The following is a 20,040-nucleotide window of genomic DNA, read 5'->3' on the forward strand; positions in this document are numbered from 1 at the left end:
CTTGATATCTGTAAAACCTCGGCTGCACATTGTGCCTGCCCCCCATCTTGTGTAAATGCTCAGTGAGTTACCATAGCTGAATTAGATTTTCTCCTTAAACCTTGTATGACCACTGGCTGCCCAACATCGTGGCTTTAGGTATCCAGCTCTTTTTCTATGATTAATATTTAAGTATCCATCACCAACTCAACTCTTAGAAACTTCTCTGAGGAAGGTCTTTAGTAGCTATTCCCTCATTTCATACACTATAGGGAGAGATGAGCCAGTGTATCCTTTAATCAGTTTCCAAATCCAAGCAATATTCTTTGCTTCCTATGTGGCCTTTTCTTCACTAATGGAGGTTCCCATACCAAGAAGGTTGAGGCTGTGCAAGTGACAGTTTTGTGAAAAGAAAATGTATAAGTACTAAGGCTCTGAGTTGAGGCAGTGCATGGAGAGAATGGATGGAAACAGCAGAGATCTTGATTTGGTACAGATCAATATGCTATCTTGACATCAACAATGATTTATGGTGTTAATGTCACATTAAGTGAGTCAGATAGGTGTGAGTCTAATCATCATGGAGCAGAGGAGAAAGATGATAGGAGCTACCACAAGTAGAAGACAGTGCTCACTGTTAGAAAGATCCAGAAGTTTGTCTCAAGGGGTGGGTGCAGTTCTAGACAGATAGATTTGTACTTATATGTACTTTTTCCTGACACTGGAAAAAAACAAATCTGTGTGTGGCTATCCATTGCCAACCGCTCTTTAGCTACAGATGGGACTCTGTGATCATATCTCCTCCCCATGCTGGTGTTTTGTCTGGCTTGAGCCTGCACAGGTCTTGTGCAATGTTGTCTCAACTGCCATGAATTCATATGTGAAACTGAGGAAGAAGTCAAACTATCCCTATTTGCAGGTAGTGTGATTCTATACACAGAAGACCTAAATCTTCCCTTAGTAATCTCCTACATTGAAAAAGACTCTCAGCAGAGTAGCAGGATATAAATTAACATGAACATTAGTAGACTCCCTACACACAAATGACAAGAATACTGAGAATGAAATTGATGAAAATTCAATTCACAATAACCTCAAAAAAAATCTTAGGGTAAATCTAACCAAGGAAGTAGAAGATGTGCACAATGAAAACCTTAACAACCAAAAAAGGAAATCTGAGAAGATACTAAAAGATGGAAAGACATTAATCCTGATCATGGATTGGCAGTATTAACATTGTGAAAATGCCCATCCTACAAAAGCAAGTCACAGATTCAACACATCCCTCACCAAAATCCCAGCACAATTCCTCACATAAATTGAAAAAAAACTTAAATTTCATGTTGAAACACAGAAGACCCAGGATACAAAAGGACACAGAGGTATCACCATCCCTAATTTTAAGTTATGCCTCAGAGATATAATAATAAAAACAGCATAGCACTGGAATTAAAAAAAAACAGGCACATTGATCAATGCATTAGAATTGAGGACTATATGTAAATCCACACTTGTAGTTGATTTTTGGCAAAAAGGCCAACAATACACATTAGAGAAAAGATAGCATCTTCAACAACTGATGGAGGTCAAGTGGATAGCTGCACATAGAAAAATGAAACTAGATCCACATCTCTCACCCTGCACAAACTTCAACTGGAAATGGATACAAGACCTTAATATAAGACTTGAAACCTCAAATTGGATCAAAGAGAAAAATGGGAATATGCTCAAGTTCATTTGCATAGAAAATAACTTTTTGAATAGGACTCTGATAGGGTAAGCTTTAAGACCAACAATTCATCAATGGGACCTATTCATCAATGGAAGCTAAAAAGCTTCTGTACAGCAAAGGATACCACCACTCAAGTGAAGAGGTAGCCTACAGAATGGCAAAAAATATTTACTAGCCATATGTCTGACAGGTTATTATCTATAACATACAAAGAACTCAAAAAACCTACACATCAATAAAACAATCAAATTTAAAAGTGAGGCATGTGACTAAATAGTGAGTTCTCAAAGAATGAAATACAAATGGCTGAGAAACATTTAAAAAAACATCCCAGGCCTAGGCATGAGAAACTTTCTTCAGCATCATTAGTCAGGGAAGTTCAGAGACTCCCAAATCAATATCAGCTATGGCTACAGTCCTTAGTTGCCTTTTAGAAGATGAAGGTACGTCCCTATTTATAAGCACATCATGTGCTTTGGACATAAGACTCAGAAGAATTAAGATGGACCTGTCATCAAAGCTGCCTCCCTGAGGAGAGATTTCATACCAATCAATCAAAAGAGAAATACAATGAATACTTCTGCCCAGCTGTATAATAATTCTACTACAGTAATGACCAGTACAGCAAGATATCCCTAAAGGTACAATAGCAACTCTAAAATCTTTTCAACCTGTGGGTTGTAACCCCTTTAGGAGTGTAGTGACCCTTTCTCCGGGGTCGCCTAAGACCATCAGGAAATACTGATATTTACATTATAATTCCTAACAAATTACATTACAATTCCTAGCAAAATTTCAGTTATGAAGTGGCAACAAAAAATAATTTTATGGTTGGAGGTCACCACAATATGAAGAACTGTATTAAAGGGTCAAAGCATTAGGAAGATTTAAAATCACTGTACTGGCTGGACTTAATGTCTGCTAAACAGGAGGGAAATCAATCATGCCTAGTACTGGAAAACTAGCTAACTACCAGGGGCTAGTAAAGTCATGTAACTTACAGGGGAAATCACTACTGCCACTTTATTAGACCAACATAATTCCTAACTGTATTCTCAATACTTATCCTATACCCACAGGTAAGTGTGGCTCCCACCCTTCACCAAAGAAATTTTTCTTTGCAGCCTACTGAGACCATTACAGAAAACTACAACTGGCCAAAATATAAAGAACAACTGTCATGGAGTTGTGGGAAACAGTGGATACACATACAACTTCTATTCAACTTCTGCGCTTTTCGGGGAACTTTGAAGGAAAGGTGGAAAGATTGTAAGAGCCAGAAGACCAGGAATCCTGTTATGAGGTTTGTCTCAGAAATCACAAGGAAGCATCACCCATGAAACCACAACAACATGGCTGCCTACCCATGACTTAAAAAAGTGACACCAATACACATGCTAGTATGGAATGGGGAAATATCAAGAGGCCTCACCCCTAGACAAAGAACAAGGCAAGTAATGGCTGCTGAGAGAGGGAGAATTAGTCTTCTCAGGGGATGAGAACCCTAATTGGTTACCCAATACCAAGTAATCAGCTCTTAAATCATATACATACAAACAAGCACTACAAAGACTCAGGAGGTGGTGTGTGTGTGTGTGTGTGTGTGTGTGTGTGTGTGTGTGTGTGTATGTATGTGTGTAAATGTTACATGTATTGTTCATATATACCAACAATAGTCAAATTAAAAAGGTCATAAATTTGAAAAGTAGTGGGAGACATAAGGTTTGGAAAGAGGAAAGGGGGAAATGATGCAATTATGTTTTATTTTTTAAAATATCAGTGAAATGCAAATTAAAACTATTTTTGAGGTTTCATCTTACCCTAATTAGAATGGCTAAGAAAACATATGACAAAAAAAAATGTTGGCAAGGATGTGGAGAAAGAGGAACACTTATATGCTACTGGTTGGGAGTTCAAAAAAGTATGTTTCCCTTAAAATAATATTTTATTCATTCTTCAAATGTCTCATATATGTATACAATGCATTATGATCACATATATCCCTGCTTCCATCATTCCAATTTGCTTCAGCTCTCCTCCAAACACCCAACACATCTCCTTCTCAATTCCACTTTTTATTTGTTTATTTGTTTATTATGTATTGCTATAACCCACTGATTTCAGTCAATGCTGCCCATGGGACCATAGATGTGGGACTATCCACAGTCAAAAGTAAAGCTTTATAAAGAAGCCTTATGAAAAGTCACTCATTTATATTATATATATATATACATATATACACAAATATATATATACATATATACACAAATATATATATGATCATAAATATCTACATGTTTGAGCAAAGTTGCTCCGAGAATACATGGGTTATTAAATGAAAATTTCCATGCTAGTCAAGGGGGACTCAGAGAAGCACCCAAACAACCCAGGCTATTGCCAACACTCTTTATTATCCACTGTAACTAGATCCTATAGCTGAAAACATTACACACTTTTGCTATGAGACATAAAGAAATAATCTTGAACTGACTAGAAATCTCTCTCTCTCTCTCTCTCTCTCTCTCTCTCTCTCTCTCTCTCTCTCTCTCTCTCCCTCTCTCTCTCTCTCTCTCTCTTTCCCTTTCCCTCTCTCTCTCTCTCTCCTGGCTATCTTTCCTGTGTGGGAGATGCTACACAAGCTGTGGGGGCTGGGGCTGGGGTGATACATATATCAATGGTCTTCAGTTCCAGACCTTTCCTGCTAAAAGCACATTATTTTAAATATTATATTTTAGTAATAATTGCTCTGTGATGATACTAGCATGGATAGAGGAAAAAGCCGTGTCCACAATTAAAACAAATCATTTCTATACTGGGAATGTACATCTTCAATAGATTCATCTACTATTTTCATGTTGAAAATTCCAAATCCTAGTGATTATTTCTTCCCAATAACATCACAACACACACCCTCCAGACACCGATTGCCTCTGACAGGAGTGAGGACCAGTAGTTAATTCAAGGGACTACTGTCATGATGATGTCATAGTTCAGATCTTTGATTTGTGCGTTGCCCTGTGTACGCGCAGCACAAGATATTCACTTTTCTTTATTCTCCCTGTCTTGAACTGACACAGCAGGGATGGCCTTTTGCTGTATTGCTTATAAGTTTGCCCTGCAGCTAGTAAGCATGGCGTATCTGATGAGCACAAGGAGATAATTGTGTCAAATCTCATCTTGCTTGAGAAATGCTGGTACAGATCAATTAGTTACAAATTCTAAAGGTCTTCTAAGAATATGTGTGCATGTGTGTGCGAGCACATGAATGTGTGTGTGTGGGGGGGGTGTGGGCACATGAATGTTATGTGAGCAGGAGTGTGTATGAGCACATGAGTGTGTGTGTGAACACATGAATATGTGTGTGCATGAGCACATGAGTGTATATGTGTGCAAATGAGCACATGAGTGTGTGTGAGCACATGAGTGTATTTATGAGCACGAGTGTGTGTGTGATCAGCACATGAGTGTATGTGTGAGTACATGAGTGTGTGTGTAAGAACAAGAATGTGTGTGTAAGAACAAGAATGTGTGTGTGTGTGTGTGTGTGTGTGTGTGTGTGTGTGTGTGTAAGAGAGGGGGGCTAACCATTGGTTTATTCATTCACTCATTGAGCAAACACTTAAGCTAATAGCACAGGTGCTGAGGATAAAATGAGCAAAATAAATATTCAGAAGAAAGGTGTTTTTTTCAAATAATCAGAAAACAAGAAATCATGCAGTGTTGATTGGACAGGAAAATAGAAACAGTGTTCTGGAATATGCTCAGGTTTTAGGCTAAATAATAAGAATTAAATGAACTTAGTCAAAGGTTGGGGAGAGAAATGTTATAATTACGTGCTCTAGAGTACTTAGGAACATTGTACCTATTATATGTTCTTGCTAAAATTATGTCTATTGATCCAATAAAATTAAATTTAATTGCTCTTGTCAGAGGAATAACATGTCTTGATCATCCAGATATTTAGAGACTAAATCAAGATAAAAGTGTACAAACAGCACTGCACTTGTACCCACACGAGAAGGAAAATTACTGAGGTGAGCTATACAGACGTTTGGGCAGGACAGGGTAATAAATCAAATGCTGAAAGGGTTGGTTTGTGGAGGAAAGGAACACGCAGAGCTTGCTTGCCTAATGATCTATTGAGCTTGGTGCCCACCATTGTGTCTCCTGCCGATGTATCATATGCGCCATTAGTGGACCCAGGGAAGTAGAAACAAGCTCATATTGCCCTCACTAGTCCATCAGTTATTTCTGTTTTTCTAGAATCGTGTGTGTGTGTGTGTGTGTGTGTGTGTGTGTGTGTGTGTGTGTGTGTGTGTTACATCTGTGTGTGCAGGTGAGTGTGGAGGTCAGTGGACAATCCTTAGGTGCCATTTAACGTTCTCTTATTTATTTACTTACCTATTTGTTTGTTTATTTTCCACTCACAGCCTTTCAGTGGACTAGAAGTGGCCAAGCAGGTTAAGCTGGCTGGCCAGTGAGCTCTGGGGATACATCTGTCTTTCTTCCCCAGTGATGGGATTACAAGTGCACACCATCACATCTGGCTTTATTTATTTCCTAGAGTTTGGGGTTTGAACTTGGTCTTCATGCTTGCGAGGCAAACATTTTACCCACTGAGCATATAGATTAGGAAGGAGAGATCTTGATAAAGGGAAATGTTAAGCAGAATGAGAGAACAACTTTAGCAAGTCCTCTAACAGGATAAACAAATATATGTGGTTTAATGAACTGAAAGTGGGGGGGTAGAAGTTGTAGCTCCATCCAGTTTAGTAATATGCATGGCTTCATTGGTATGAGGTTGCCTCATACCACATCATCATATTGGAGAGGTAAGGTTTCCACATATGAATTGGAGAGGCCACAAACATTCTACCAATACAGACTGAATTAAATATTCATTCCAATGGTCTAACATGGAGTCACTCTCTTAGCCATTAATTTTTATAACTAATATTTAATTTTATTTATTTGTGTGTGCATGTGTGTGTGTTCTTGCCATAGTGTGCATGTGTGAAGGTCAAAGAATAACTTGTGGGATTTCATTCTCTCCTTTCACCATGCAGGCTTGGGGCTTCAAACACCAAACTTAGGTTGGCAGACTTGCCAAGTATCTGAACTCATGGAGACATCTTGCTGGCCCCTGTTAGCCATTGTTAGGGGGATGACTGAATTTAGAAGTGACTGCTTTTTGTGTAATATTTCATTTTTGCTTTATTAGAAATAACATATTACCTTGTATTTAAAAGAAGCTGTTTGCTTTTCACACTTAGTGATTTTAATTTTTTTCCTTTTTTTTTTTTTTTGACTGAGCATAAGTGTTCTAGTTTCATGAAATCCCATGGTGCCAGTTGGTCTCTCTAGCAGATTCTATTTTAATTGTAATTGTCTATGGACATAATTTCAATTACTTAAATGTGTTGGTGTTTGATTTACTGTACATTGTATAGTTTATGTGGGGTGATGTTTCTTACACACTTGGAATGTATATAAGCTCTGTTACCATTTGGTGGATGTACAAGAAATACCAGCTAAGTTTGTAGGACACAATTTTATGAAAATATCTCTAGCATTCAAAGAGACTAGACTGGACCTCACAGTCATGTTAACAATACACCTTCAGATCTTTTAAGACTATATAATCATTCTGCTATTCTACTCTGTACTTAAGTTTAACCTGCCTTAAAAAAAAACAATTTAATGCCTTAATTTCTCATGTAATCAACTTTTACATCATAAGCTAAGTGTATAGCTTTACTCTTGTTATATGCCATGGTCCCTGACCCAGGGAAATGTATGTATGCTTGTGTGAATGCTGTAGTAATCATTTGCTGATAAAAACCTGACAGGTCAAAATCAATATTAAAACAAATACCTACCATAAATGTTGGAAGCAACATGGGTATAGCTTGATAACATGCTGGCAGTTGCTTTTCCAAGAGCTATGGGGCCAATAAAAGTTCTTCCCTTGTAAAACTTGGCTAACAATTTCAATGAAGAGTTTTGTGTTCCTTTCCCATGCTGTGCTGTCTGTTCTGTCCAATAAATGAAGAGCACAGCCCAGTGTTAGAGATAGATGGAAGAAAAAGAGTGAGAAGTGAAGAGTTCAAGCTTGGGTTCACTCTTGGTCAATCAATCTGAATTAGCCTGAGATTTCATTACTTAATGCGACACCAACACATTTTGGTGCCTTCTGAGGTATCATTGATGTGTTTAACTGACACAAAGGTAAAATTATTTGAGAGAATTGTTCAAGTGTTTTGTATCTTTATTCTAGATATTATATTAAATATTCTAGAATCATTTATTCCTTTCATATTTTATCAGATTTGCTCACATATTTTGTAGCTTTGTTACTTAGGTGCATTGATGTTCAATTCTACTTGAAGAATTTGTCACTTTATCATCCTATAAAATACTTAGGTATCCTGGTTGATGTTTTTCCATGGTGATATGAGCATAGCTGCTTTAACTATCTTTCAGTTAACATTTACACGGTGTGCTGGCTGATTTTATGTCAACTTCACACAAACTAGAGTCATTGGAGAGGAGGGAGCCTCAATTAAGATAATGACTCCAGGGGAAAGAGTGTAAGAGCCAGAGGGGATAAAGAACACCAAGAAAACAAGGCCCTCTAAATCAACAGGATCAGAGCAGAGATGAATTCACAGAGACTGAGGCGGCATGCACAGGTCTGCAAGGGTCTGCACCAGATGGGTCCAAGAGCTGAAAAGAGAGGTGGACACAAGCCCCCATCCCTAACCTAAAAGCAATCTCCAATTGATAACCACTTCTAAATGAAAATTTGGTTTCCTCCAAGGGAGTCTCACTGGGGAAACAAACTATTCTTAAAGGTAGGCTTCATGTCCAGCAGTAGATGGCCAACAGAAAATGAACTTAACAGCATCTTTGGAGGTTCCTGGTCTCGGTTCCTGTTTCTTGAGCCTTCTCTTAGGCTCTTTCTTCTCCTTTGTCCTATTCTGATGTGTTAGTTATTGTTTTATCATATTATATATTATATGAATTATATTTACTATGTTATATTAATATCCCTTAGAAGTCTGTTTTTAATGAGAGTCAGAAAGGGGGTAGATCTAGATGAGAGGGAAGGGGAGGAGGAACTGGGAGGAGTTGAGGGAGGGGAAACCATAATCAGGATATACTGTGTGAGAAAAAAATCTATTTTCAATAGAAGGACCAAAAATTAAAAAAGAAAGAAAGAAAGAAAGAAAGAAAGAAAGAAAGAAAGAAAGAAAGAAAGAAAGAAAGAAAGAAAGAAAGAAAGAAAGAAAGGAAAGAAAGAAAGAAAGGAAAATGATTTCATAAGATCATGCTGTAGGCAAGCCTATTAGGCATTTTCTTAATTAATGATTGATGGGTGAGGGCCCAGCCCAGTGTGGGTGGGGCCATCCCGGGTGGTGGTCCTGGGTTCTATAAGAAAGCAGGCTGAGCAAGCCATGAAGAGTAAGTCAGTGAGCAGCACCCCTCCATGGCCTCTGCACTAGCTCCTGCCTCCAGGATCTGGCCTGGTTTGAGTTCCTGCCTTGACTTCCCTCAATGAACTGTGACTTGGAATATGCAAACCAAATCAAATCAACCCTTTCCTCCTCAAGTTGTTTTGGTCACAGTGTTTCATTACAGCAATAGTCACCCTGACTAGGACACATGGTATAGTTTTTACTAGTCCTTTAGTTTTAGTTTATCGAGATTTTTAAAACTCAAATTTATTCTATGTAAATAGCATAATATTAAAACTCATTTTTAAATTAAATTTAATCCTCTGTCTTATAAAAAGTATTTTGGATTATTTATATATAATATAATTATCAATATGTTTAGATTTCTATCTCTTTCTTCAGCTAATTTCTATTTAATGTCATCTATTTCTACCTTCACATTATTATTTTCATTATTCCATTAAACTTATTGCTTATAGCACTTAAATATTTTAGTCATAGCTTAAGTATTTAAAATAGGTATCAAATAACAAGTTACCACTTCACAGTAGTCTAAGGACCTTACAATAATATATTCCTAATTTCTCCCTCCCATTTTCTATTCTAATATTATCATATACATCATATATGTTATTTCACATATCTAAAAATGCAGAACATATTCCTATAGTTTTGCTCAGTCATTTGTGTATCAAAATCAATTTTGAAAATAATAAATGTGAATTTTAGACTTAGCTGTATTTAATATGCTTCCCATGCTTTCTTTTATTTGTGTGTATTCAAGTTTTTCTAGCTACAGTATTGTTTTGGTCTGAAGACCTTCTTTAACATTTCTTTTATAGTTCATCTTGCCATGAATTTTCTTGTGTATTTTGGTTTGTGCCAAAGATCCTTTATTTCTCCTTTGCTTTGGAAAGATATTTAAACTAGTTATAAAATATTGAGTCGAAAGATTTTTTTCCCTCTTACTACTTTATATAACTTCTTGTCTTATAGTTTGTTTGGTTTTTTTTTTTTTTGAGTCTATAATACTTAATAATTTTCCTAAACTCTTAATAATGATCATTTCCCAAGGTATTTTTCTGTACCTTGGTTTGTAGATGAAATTCTAAACAGTCTTATTAAATAAGAAACACAAAGCCAAATAAGGAGTTAAAAGCCCAAGAGATCTGAGCACTAGTGAAGAGCCAAGATCACCTTGTCTTACCACTCACTGTCATCCTTCCCCTGAGAGAGAGACCTTCTTTCTGTGTGTCTTGAGTTTTATTGCTTTACTATTCTGCCTTCTCATTGGCTCTAAGCCCAGTCACATGACTTCCTCGTCACTGCCTGTCTATACAGACCTCCTGGTCTCTATGGCTGATACTGGGATTAAAAGACTCAAGGGTCACCACACTTGGCTGTGTCCTTGACCACACAGACACTCTGCCTGCCATGTGATTGGATTAAGGGTGTGGGCTACCATCACCTGACTTCTATTCCTGGCCCTCTGCTAATGACCTCTGATCTCCAGGCAAACTTTATTTATTAACATACAAATAAAATCACATTTCAGCACAATTAAAATATCACCACATTGGTATCTATCCATTTGAATACACCATGATTGTGTGTTTGCCTTTTTTGCTTTCTTGCTCACCTTGGATCTTCTAGTGGCTGTGCCTCCAAAGGGTCTACCCAGCACTCTTGCTCCTCTTTCAGGAAGCAGACCACTGTCGAGTCAAGTGTTGACTATTGCTCATCACTTCTTGGTTTGGTTTGGAGACAGAGTCACTTGTGTAGCCTAGGCTGCTTCTGAAATCATTATGTAGCTGAGGATGACTTTGAATTTCACATCTTTCTGCCTGTATTTCCCAAACTGCAGGGCTTCTCAGGCAGGAACGCTGACAACTAAGTTACATTCCACAGCAAATGTTACTCAATGCTTAGTGTGTTGGGAAAAGAACGGGGCGTTGGGGTACCCTCTGTTGTTTCCAGTCTAAGTCACCAGTGAGCATTGATTCCTTGAGTCCCAGCAAAACTTTCTCATTGATCATGTCTCAATTCCAGTTTAGGATGAGTCCATCAGGATACTTTAATCCTTTGTCAGTAATCAAAGACTTTGTTGTTGGTGTTTTCTTGTTATTTATTGTTTTGCCCAGTATCAATAAGTTTTAATCAATGTCCTAATAACACCATGTCTTGTTGCTCTTTCTCCAATATAGCACTTTTGAGTCACAGAAAAGAAGGGGAAAGATGATTCAGGCTTTCCGCAGATGCCTGTATTCCAGGCCTGCCTTGCCGGGAACATGCTAAAAGGGCTCTTGCTGATATTTCCTGTGATCATTTGATTCTTAGCAAAAACAAAAACTGATATTGCTGAAATTCTCCCTCCAGAGATTGCCATAAAACCTATACTGGGACTTTATCAATGAATTTAAGCATTAAGCCAATAATTATTTCTTCCCTCTAACAGAACCTATTTCAGGTGATCAGATGTTCACATATCAGTTCTGTCTTCTATGGTGTCTGTCCATGTCTTTCCTTACATTTCAGATCAGTTAGTAGTCATAAGCTTTGTGCTAAGTTCAAGAACAGCCACAGAATTTCAGAGGGTTTGGGGTTGCTGCTGTGGTGGTTGTTGCTATAACAACAGGAATGATGATGCTCTTTATAGCATTCTGCATTCTGAGCAAAAACTGGAAGTCCTAGCATATACAATATTTAACTGGGAATATAGCCAGCTGGAATCAAAACTCCATTTCCCGGTCCCTCGTGACTACATCTTCAATTATATGTGCACGGAAGTTGTGCAACTTCCAACAGATGTCCTTAAAAGGAACATGGGTGCTTTTCCTTTCCTTTTTTTTTTTTTCCTTCCCTTGCCCTGCTGACTCAGCAGCCGATGAGCGATTTGAAGCTCATGTCAGCACTTTACAATGGGAAGTGGATCTAAGAACAGAGCGCATGCCCGGAAGTAGGGAACTAGGAGAAACGCCCCCAGCCGCTGTGCTACCTGAGAGTGAAACCATTCACTTGGCTAGTTTGTGTCATTTGGGATATTCTCTTTTCTGTCAATTAAATCTTCATTGATAAACTTATAACATGTTGTGTTGAGCCTTTGGCATTGAGATGAGAACACTTGGAGGCACCAGGCTGCTAGTTAGCCTTTCCACTATCGTAAGCTTTCTTCTCCTGCACCTAGCTTCAGCACCCAGCCCCTGGCCCAGAGCTCGCGATCAGCGGCGTTCCACAAATATTCAATATTCTAATGTCTACACTTAGCACACAACTAAGACTTTTTCAGACTATAAACTTAAACTGCTACTTTATTTTATTATATTATTTTATATACTGTTTTCTATATCAGGACCTCGTGATACAGAAAAGGTACCTTTAAGCTGCCCTTTTGTCAGAAACAATTAAGATGAATTATTTTTCTCTTCTGTTGATACTTTCCACTCTTTTGAGATGTAAAGAGAGTTGCAAAAAGAAAAGCATACTTCCAGAACAGAGACAGACAGACAGAGACACAGAGAGTAGAGAAGTCAAGGTCTGAAAACTGGTAACTAAAAATGATACCCTCTCCAAACTGAGCGCCAGCTCCAGGCCATCACTGCAGACAACTCTTTCCCCTCTTTGGTTTCTGACTGAAAGTCGGGTCATGGTAGTATTCTTGGAAGAACTATTTCATTTTCTTTCCCAGGAAGACAGCATCTTCCAGTTATTTGTGTCACATGCTGGAGAGGATAACACTGAGAGTGTGGTCTCCAATCTGTCACTGGGCCACAGAGAAAATGTTAACACTGAAGCCAAGAACGCCTGGGCCACCTCAGTTAAACTGTCTATTCTTCACGATTAGAGTCTCTGCCATCCATTTCAGTTCCAAATGTCATGCTGCGAAAAATATAATATGTAAGATGTTTTTCACACCTACAACAGCTGTTACTACAAAAACATCAAAAGCCAGTAACTTGAAGGATTTAATTGGAGATAAAGGAGGCTTTATAAAAAAATATCCTTTCCCTGTGTAAAAGGCTAAACAAATGCATGCATCTATTCTCTCCGTGTTCTAAGGCTTATCTGACTCCCTTAGCACATCAGCCCTTGAAGGATAATTGCCTTGCGTCATATGCTAGCCACAGAGAAGGTAAGATTAATAAAGAACATTTGTTATAACTTTGCAACCAATTTATGTAATGGATTCATAATAAATAACCACACTTAACACAAGCATTCATCAAAACCAATTTGCACATCAATTTCTTCCCCGTGTGTTAAACCAGCCATTTGTACGAATAAGTTGGTTTCTTTCTATGTCTTCTATTCTCGCTGTTAAAGTAGAAATTATTGTTAGATATGGTAATTTTTTGGCTTTCATAGTGGCAGTATTGATAGTGATGTATGTTGACTTCTCAGCTGCTGCTACATGATGTATAATTTTGCACAGCATGTTGCTTCAATCTGAAGTAAAAGGAAATTATTGTTTCAAAAATATGAAACTGTTATTGATAGTCTGTTCTTCACTCAGTAACTTGTCACCCCAGGTATATACAGTTCACCCCAGGGGAGGCTGTGGGTTTCTATAGACACTCTACTCTTAATTTTTCATAGGGAAATGGACATGTGTAGCACAGTAAATGAAATTCACACATCACAAGTATTTTATTTAAGCCATTTCTGTTTGGGTGTGGTGGTGCATGTCCACAACCCCAGTACTCTGGAGACTGACACTGGATTGAGAGTTCAGAGGCAAAGTGAGCAACAGAGTGAGAACCTATTTCCAAGGCAAAACAAGGCAAACAAACCCAAATATACACAGAAATTATTTATTACCATATTCCAAAGATTTCACCAGTATTATCCTTCAACTATTATAGGAGTAAGACAGATTTTCTTAGTATGTCCTAGGATAGCCTGATAAATGTTCATGTATATGTATAAGTAAAATGGATTCACAGTATTCTGCTGACACAGAAAAAAATCTGAAGTCAGCATTATTGTTTATGCTTGCAGAGAATAAACTCTTCTGCAGAGGACCTACATTTCTGATGTTTGGGGAGCCGTGTAGTGTCTACATTATGCTCATCCTTTAAAAGATCCATACCTAATTTCAGAAACCTATGAATATGTTACCCAGTATGGCAAATGTTCTAGACTATTGTCTTATAATTATTGGTCCTGACATAGGAAGAATGTTCTCATTTACCCAGAAAGTACTAAGGCAGTCCTATTATCCTCATAAGAATATCCTCATAAGAAGGAGACAGGCAGGTCAGCGTTAGAAAGATGAGTATAGCCAGAGAGGTGAGTTGCTGCCCTAGGAACAGAGGCAGCCTCCAGGAGGCAGAACATACCTAGTGTTGCTGTAACATGATGCTATAGCTTGGCTAATTTGTGAATGACAGAAATTTAGTTTTTACTGTTCTTGACACTGAGGAATCTAAGATCAAGATGTCTATACTTATATCTCATGCTGTCTCTCTGCAACAGACACAGTGTAGAATTGTGTCATTGTGTCCCCACAGAGTAAAAAGTAGAAAAAGCAAGATAACACTCCCTTCAATGCCAGTCCTTTCATGTGGGAGCTACTCCAACTCATTAGGGGACCACCTTTGCCTTTATCAGCCCCTAAAGGCCACAACTCTTCATAATTTCTATTGGAATTAGTGTTGGTGTGAATGTTTGGGTAGAAACCATCATTCTAACCAGGAAGCAGGCTTCCCTAAGGCATACTTCCTGCCACCCATTTGATTAAAGAATTCTGGCATCTCTCTTCTGATAGTCTCGATGATCTATGAGCTCCCTTCCTTGTGCCCTTTGATTCTTAGTTTTAGAAAGTATTTCTTCCACGGTGCCCAGGCCTAAATGTTCAACCACTCATTTCTCAATGAATCTGCTTTGGAAAATGCTATCCTACGTGACTGTGTTAGTCATTTTTAAAGTGAATACAGCTCATTTTATTCTAACTTGCCATCTGAATCTTACATATTATTTCAGTATATTTTGCTTGGCTGACATCACTCTAGCTCAGATAGAATGATCTTCGGTTTATTCGGTGTATCCTTTGCCAATTGTCTTATGCATGTTATTTTTATTTCCCTAAGAAGGAAAAAAGATCCTTAATTTTATGAGCCATGTCTATTTGAGACCTTCAAAAACTACAAGCAGTTAATGATAGACAATATTTATTTGTATGGATGGTGTCTCTGTGTGTACATGTTCATGTATGTGGGTGCACATGTGTATGTAGGTACCCAGGCATGTAATGCACATGTCTGTGGAGTTCAGACGTTAAATATCATAGACCTTCCTTAGTCATTCTCCAACTTTATTTCCAGGACAAGGTCTCTCTTTGAATCTAGAGCTCACCAATTACATGTCACTCGCTGGCCAGGGAGCCCCAGGGGGCCGCCAGTCTCTCCTTCCCCTGGGCTGGGATTAGAAGCATATGCAGCTCTGCCCAGCATTTCTCATGGGTACAAAGGATCCAAATTCAAGTCCTCCTGCTTATCCAACCAGCACTCTCCTGACTGAGTCATCCTCCACCCCCAGGGCTTAGACACCAGCCTTCTCAATCAACCTTCATCCTGATATTTATATTAAGTATCTGGCATGAATGACATCGTTGGGATTGTATTTCACATAGGTTCTTTTTATTTTGGATTTATGCTAATTACTTTTTTCCTTTTATACCTCAAGATAATGACTCCATTCTATTGAATGATTCCTAATTCTCCCATTACCTCCTACGCACTTTTGAAATGAATGGGCATGCACTGTTAATATGTTCAAGCCTCTCACTGCTGCTGTGCACAGAAATGGTGTGTTGATTTCTAGGCCCCTCTTCTAGACAACGGGTCCTGAGTCAGATTCCAAGTCCATGAATGGGTGCCTTCAGATTGTGCAGACGTGGGAAAGAGCCTGAGAGGGAGATGTGGCTGTGGGCACAGCCATGCGTTCCCTGCTTCTCCTCCAGGCAGAAGGCACAGGCCTTATAATCCATGAGGCTTGGTACTGCACACTATTTACTCTGATTTAGTGCAGTCATTGGCTGTGTGTTCATGAAGGTTGTATAGGAGATGAGAGGATCCTAAACACACAGATGGTGCTGAAAAGATCCAACCTGTCCCGACTCCAGCTGCTTAATCAAAGTGATGGAGAATGATTCCTCAGTCTTCCTCGGCTCTCAGACATCGTTCACATCGCAGACATTCTTCATGGAACAGTAGCAATGATTACTGGGGTCATGATGGGAGGTGACAGCAAAAACTGTCACTGCCTAGTTTGCTAACTAAAAGTAAATAAGAAGGTGATGAAAATAACAGCAAAGGAATTCCTCTGGACAGCTCTGGAGCTGACATCCTATGTGTCACAAGCGGCAGGACCCCGGTGACCTGTTTGTTACCCATGGGGACAGTGTTGCTGAAGTTCAGACTACCTCTTCCCACACCATCGGAGGATGGATATCACGCACTCTTTGATCCCTTTACTCTTTTGCTTTCGGGTTCCGTGGGCCGCCACAAAGAACTCCAAAAGAATATTCATCCCATCTAACCTAGGCGAGGGAACAGCTTACATGGCACAAAAAAAAGGGGGGGGGCAGACAGCTCAGGAAGAAAACTGTTTTGACATTCGGCTTTCTTCTGAGCACAGCCATTAATCCTGCTGTCAGGAGGACTAAAGACACTTCCAGAAGAAGGTGTGAAGAACCGAGCTGGGTACCCAGCCACAACTGCATATAAATGCCAGTAAGCCTTCCGAGCCTCCCGCCCCTGCTTCCTCGCGCTCCGCAACAGACCCGTGTCAAATCTTTGGTAAAATAAACCCTTTTTCTTTAGACCCAGAAATAAGATGCTTAATCTCCTTGGGAGACAACGAGTCTGCAGGAAAGCTGAGATATTTTTATTTATTGATTTCTGTTTTCATGTTTGAAGGGAATGAGGATTATATAAAGATGAGGGGAGAAGAGAGAGGGGGAGGGGGAACTGAATCGAATTAATCTTTAAACACCTAATCTAGCTAACCATTACTACAAAGAAAAGCCGTACCGCAAGGTCATTTCTATAGTTGAGTCTTACCCGTTTCTGACAGGCTCACACATTGCTGAACACTCCGGTTATCTCTGCTCAGGGTACCCAGGCACTGGTAACCGCAATGACCCTTGTGGGATGGGCCACTCAGGGCAGTCCCCAAGTGGCTTATTTACCATTGCTCAGCAGCATGGTCTGTTGCTGTTGCTCTTCTACTCCAGCCCAGAAAGAGTCCAGCTGTGTGTTTGGGCCTTGTTAAGCCCTGTCTTTCCCTCACGTGATTTCCTTATTCATTGACAGTCTGTAGTCTTTCCTCATCCTCCAAAAGCCCCTCCCGGCTCCCATTCCTCTCTGAGACATGCTGACTCCTCTCTATTGATGTCCGAGGCCACATTAAAACAAGGTGGTCCCTCTAGGTGGCAAAAAATGCAGAGGCTATGATAAAGTTTAAAGTTCTGACTGCTCCACCTGCAAAACACAGGACATTACGCCAATTTAAAATAATATTTGCATCTCAGTTTTCTGTAAAACAAAAAAATAAATAACCAGTATCCACAATTTAGCTAGTATTTTGATGTGATTAAAATTGAAGCTATATAAGGGTCATAATTTCTTTATTATCATTATGTACTCAAATAAATAACTTATATAAGTTCAACATTGATAAGCCAGATTTATTTTAATAGAAACAGTATATTTTTCCCCAACAGTAGAAGCCTGAACACACAAGAACAACCTAGATTAACACACATGTCAGACTTCATATGCATATTATACCACTTGAGTCTGTCTATGAAAGGTAAAAATCAAATAATCATATTCTTTCACTTCCAGCTTGTGTATTTCCAGAATCCAGATTATTTTGTTTGTATTTAAAGTTTATTTTTAACTGATAACACAAAACCATAATGTTTGCCTCTGTTTGTGGGGTACTGGGTATTATTTTAATACACAAATCTATTATATACCATTTGAACAAATTGATACACATCTAGAGCCTCAAATACTTTTCATTTACTTACAGTAAAGACACTGAAGTCCATTCCTCTAGTGTGAGACACAGTGCAGGCTATTGTCATCCACAGGCTCTCTACTGCCAGATCACACCCTAACTTTTCCTATCCAGTTCTAACAGTGCCCATGGGTCAGCCCCTTCCCACCCTTTCCTTCCTCCTGCTTAGGTTCATTAGAGAATTCATGAATAGCATGCTCATGTTTATTGAAACAGTGATTTCCGTGAACAAGCGGACAGACGTTTCTGCTTTCACAGACACACTTGGACCTCTCCATCCTGTGTTTTGAGACTGTCATTGTTGTAACCCTTGGTAATTTTGTGCTGTAGTCTCTCGTTTCCATGATTATTTTAATCTTGTTCCTAAGGCGATTGAGTTCTTTCTTCTGTATAAGCATTAGGAAATAGAGGTTCACTCTGGTTTCCCTATTTCTAGTCCTTACTAAAAGCAATGTGTGTCAGAAATCACCTGCTGCCTGTATTTGGGACTCTTGTGTCACAGAGAAAAACAATGCCACTTTTTAATATAGATAGACAGATGGATGGATGGATGGATGGATGGATGGATGGATGGATAGATAGATAGATAGATAGATAGATAGATAGATAGATAGATAGATAGATAGATAGATAGATAGATTTACCATATATATTTGCTATATATTTCTACAATGTGTGTGTGTGTGTGTGTGTGTGTGTGTGTGTGTGTGTGTGTGTGGTGTAAATGAGGCTGACGTATTTTGGAAACTGCCTGTCTGAAACCACTATAGTTTGCCTAATGCATCCAGACAGTGGTGCCAATCTTATTCTCCTCTAAGCTTGAAGCCCCTCCATGACAAGACAGTGGGTTGCTTTCCTCAGGAATTCAGCAGTGAACCATAGTAGCCCCAAAGTAAAGTGACATGGGCACATCATTCATTGCTAAGCTCTGAGGATTTGAGACCTGAAAAGAGCAAGCTTCATAAACTTGTATCAACAACGAATGTCCCTGAATCTGTCCCTACACGTCACAGAGTGACTGAATACACAATCGCACAGAGTGATTCACCTTTCCAACCAAGTAAGGTACACCAGGCTCCTAAGATACCAGCAACAGAAGAGTTTTCACACTGTCCCCATGTGTCCTCCAGCACAGTTAGGCCCTCAAGGACCTTGAGTGGTATCTGGTGGTATGCATTCACAACTCAGGTATCCTTTTAGGGTTTACAAGTATGATGTGTTAAAAACAAATTGAAATACTATGCTCCCAAGAGTTTTAAATGCCTCAAATTTGTATCAAATATAATTGCTTTGTTTCTCTGTAGCCTAAGAGCAAAAGGTGTGTTGGTTTCCTTGGAATGATGACTGAATTTATTTCTTAAATCAATTTTAATATATAATAAAGATATTATACATTTAATAAAAACATCATTTTTTCTAATGACTTTTGATGATATCAGAAGATAGAGCAATATTGAATAAATCTTCCTGCCAGAAGTAGCTGGTTAGAACTGAGGGATGCTGCCTCATTTAAAGGGGGTTGTTCCGTTTGAATACCTGTGACTCCCGTGGCTTCCCTGAGAACAGGGCTGAGTTTCAGCCACCTTCGTCCTTACACGGGCATTGTTATTTTCCTGGGAGTGAACAATCTTTTTCTAAACATTTCTTTCCCCCAGCAGAGGAAGCCAAGAGGAGAAGCGGAAGAGGAAAGCCAGGCCAGAGTATAACTCCTCCCGGAAGTAGAAAGCACTGGCTATGACTCACCCCTCTACATCACGTGCTCCCCACAGAGGCTTCTCTGTGCAGTTCAGTTCTAAACCTTGTTGGCCCCGGGGACAGCTGAACCACTGTCCTGTTGCTCTGCTAAAC

This window comes from Peromyscus maniculatus, chromosome 13, assembly GCF_049852395.1.
Source record: "Peromyscus maniculatus bairdii isolate BWxNUB_F1_BW_parent chromosome 13, HU_Pman_BW_mat_3.1, whole genome shotgun sequence".
Classification (NCBI taxonomy): domain Eukaryota; kingdom Metazoa; phylum Chordata; class Mammalia; order Rodentia; family Cricetidae; genus Peromyscus; species Peromyscus maniculatus.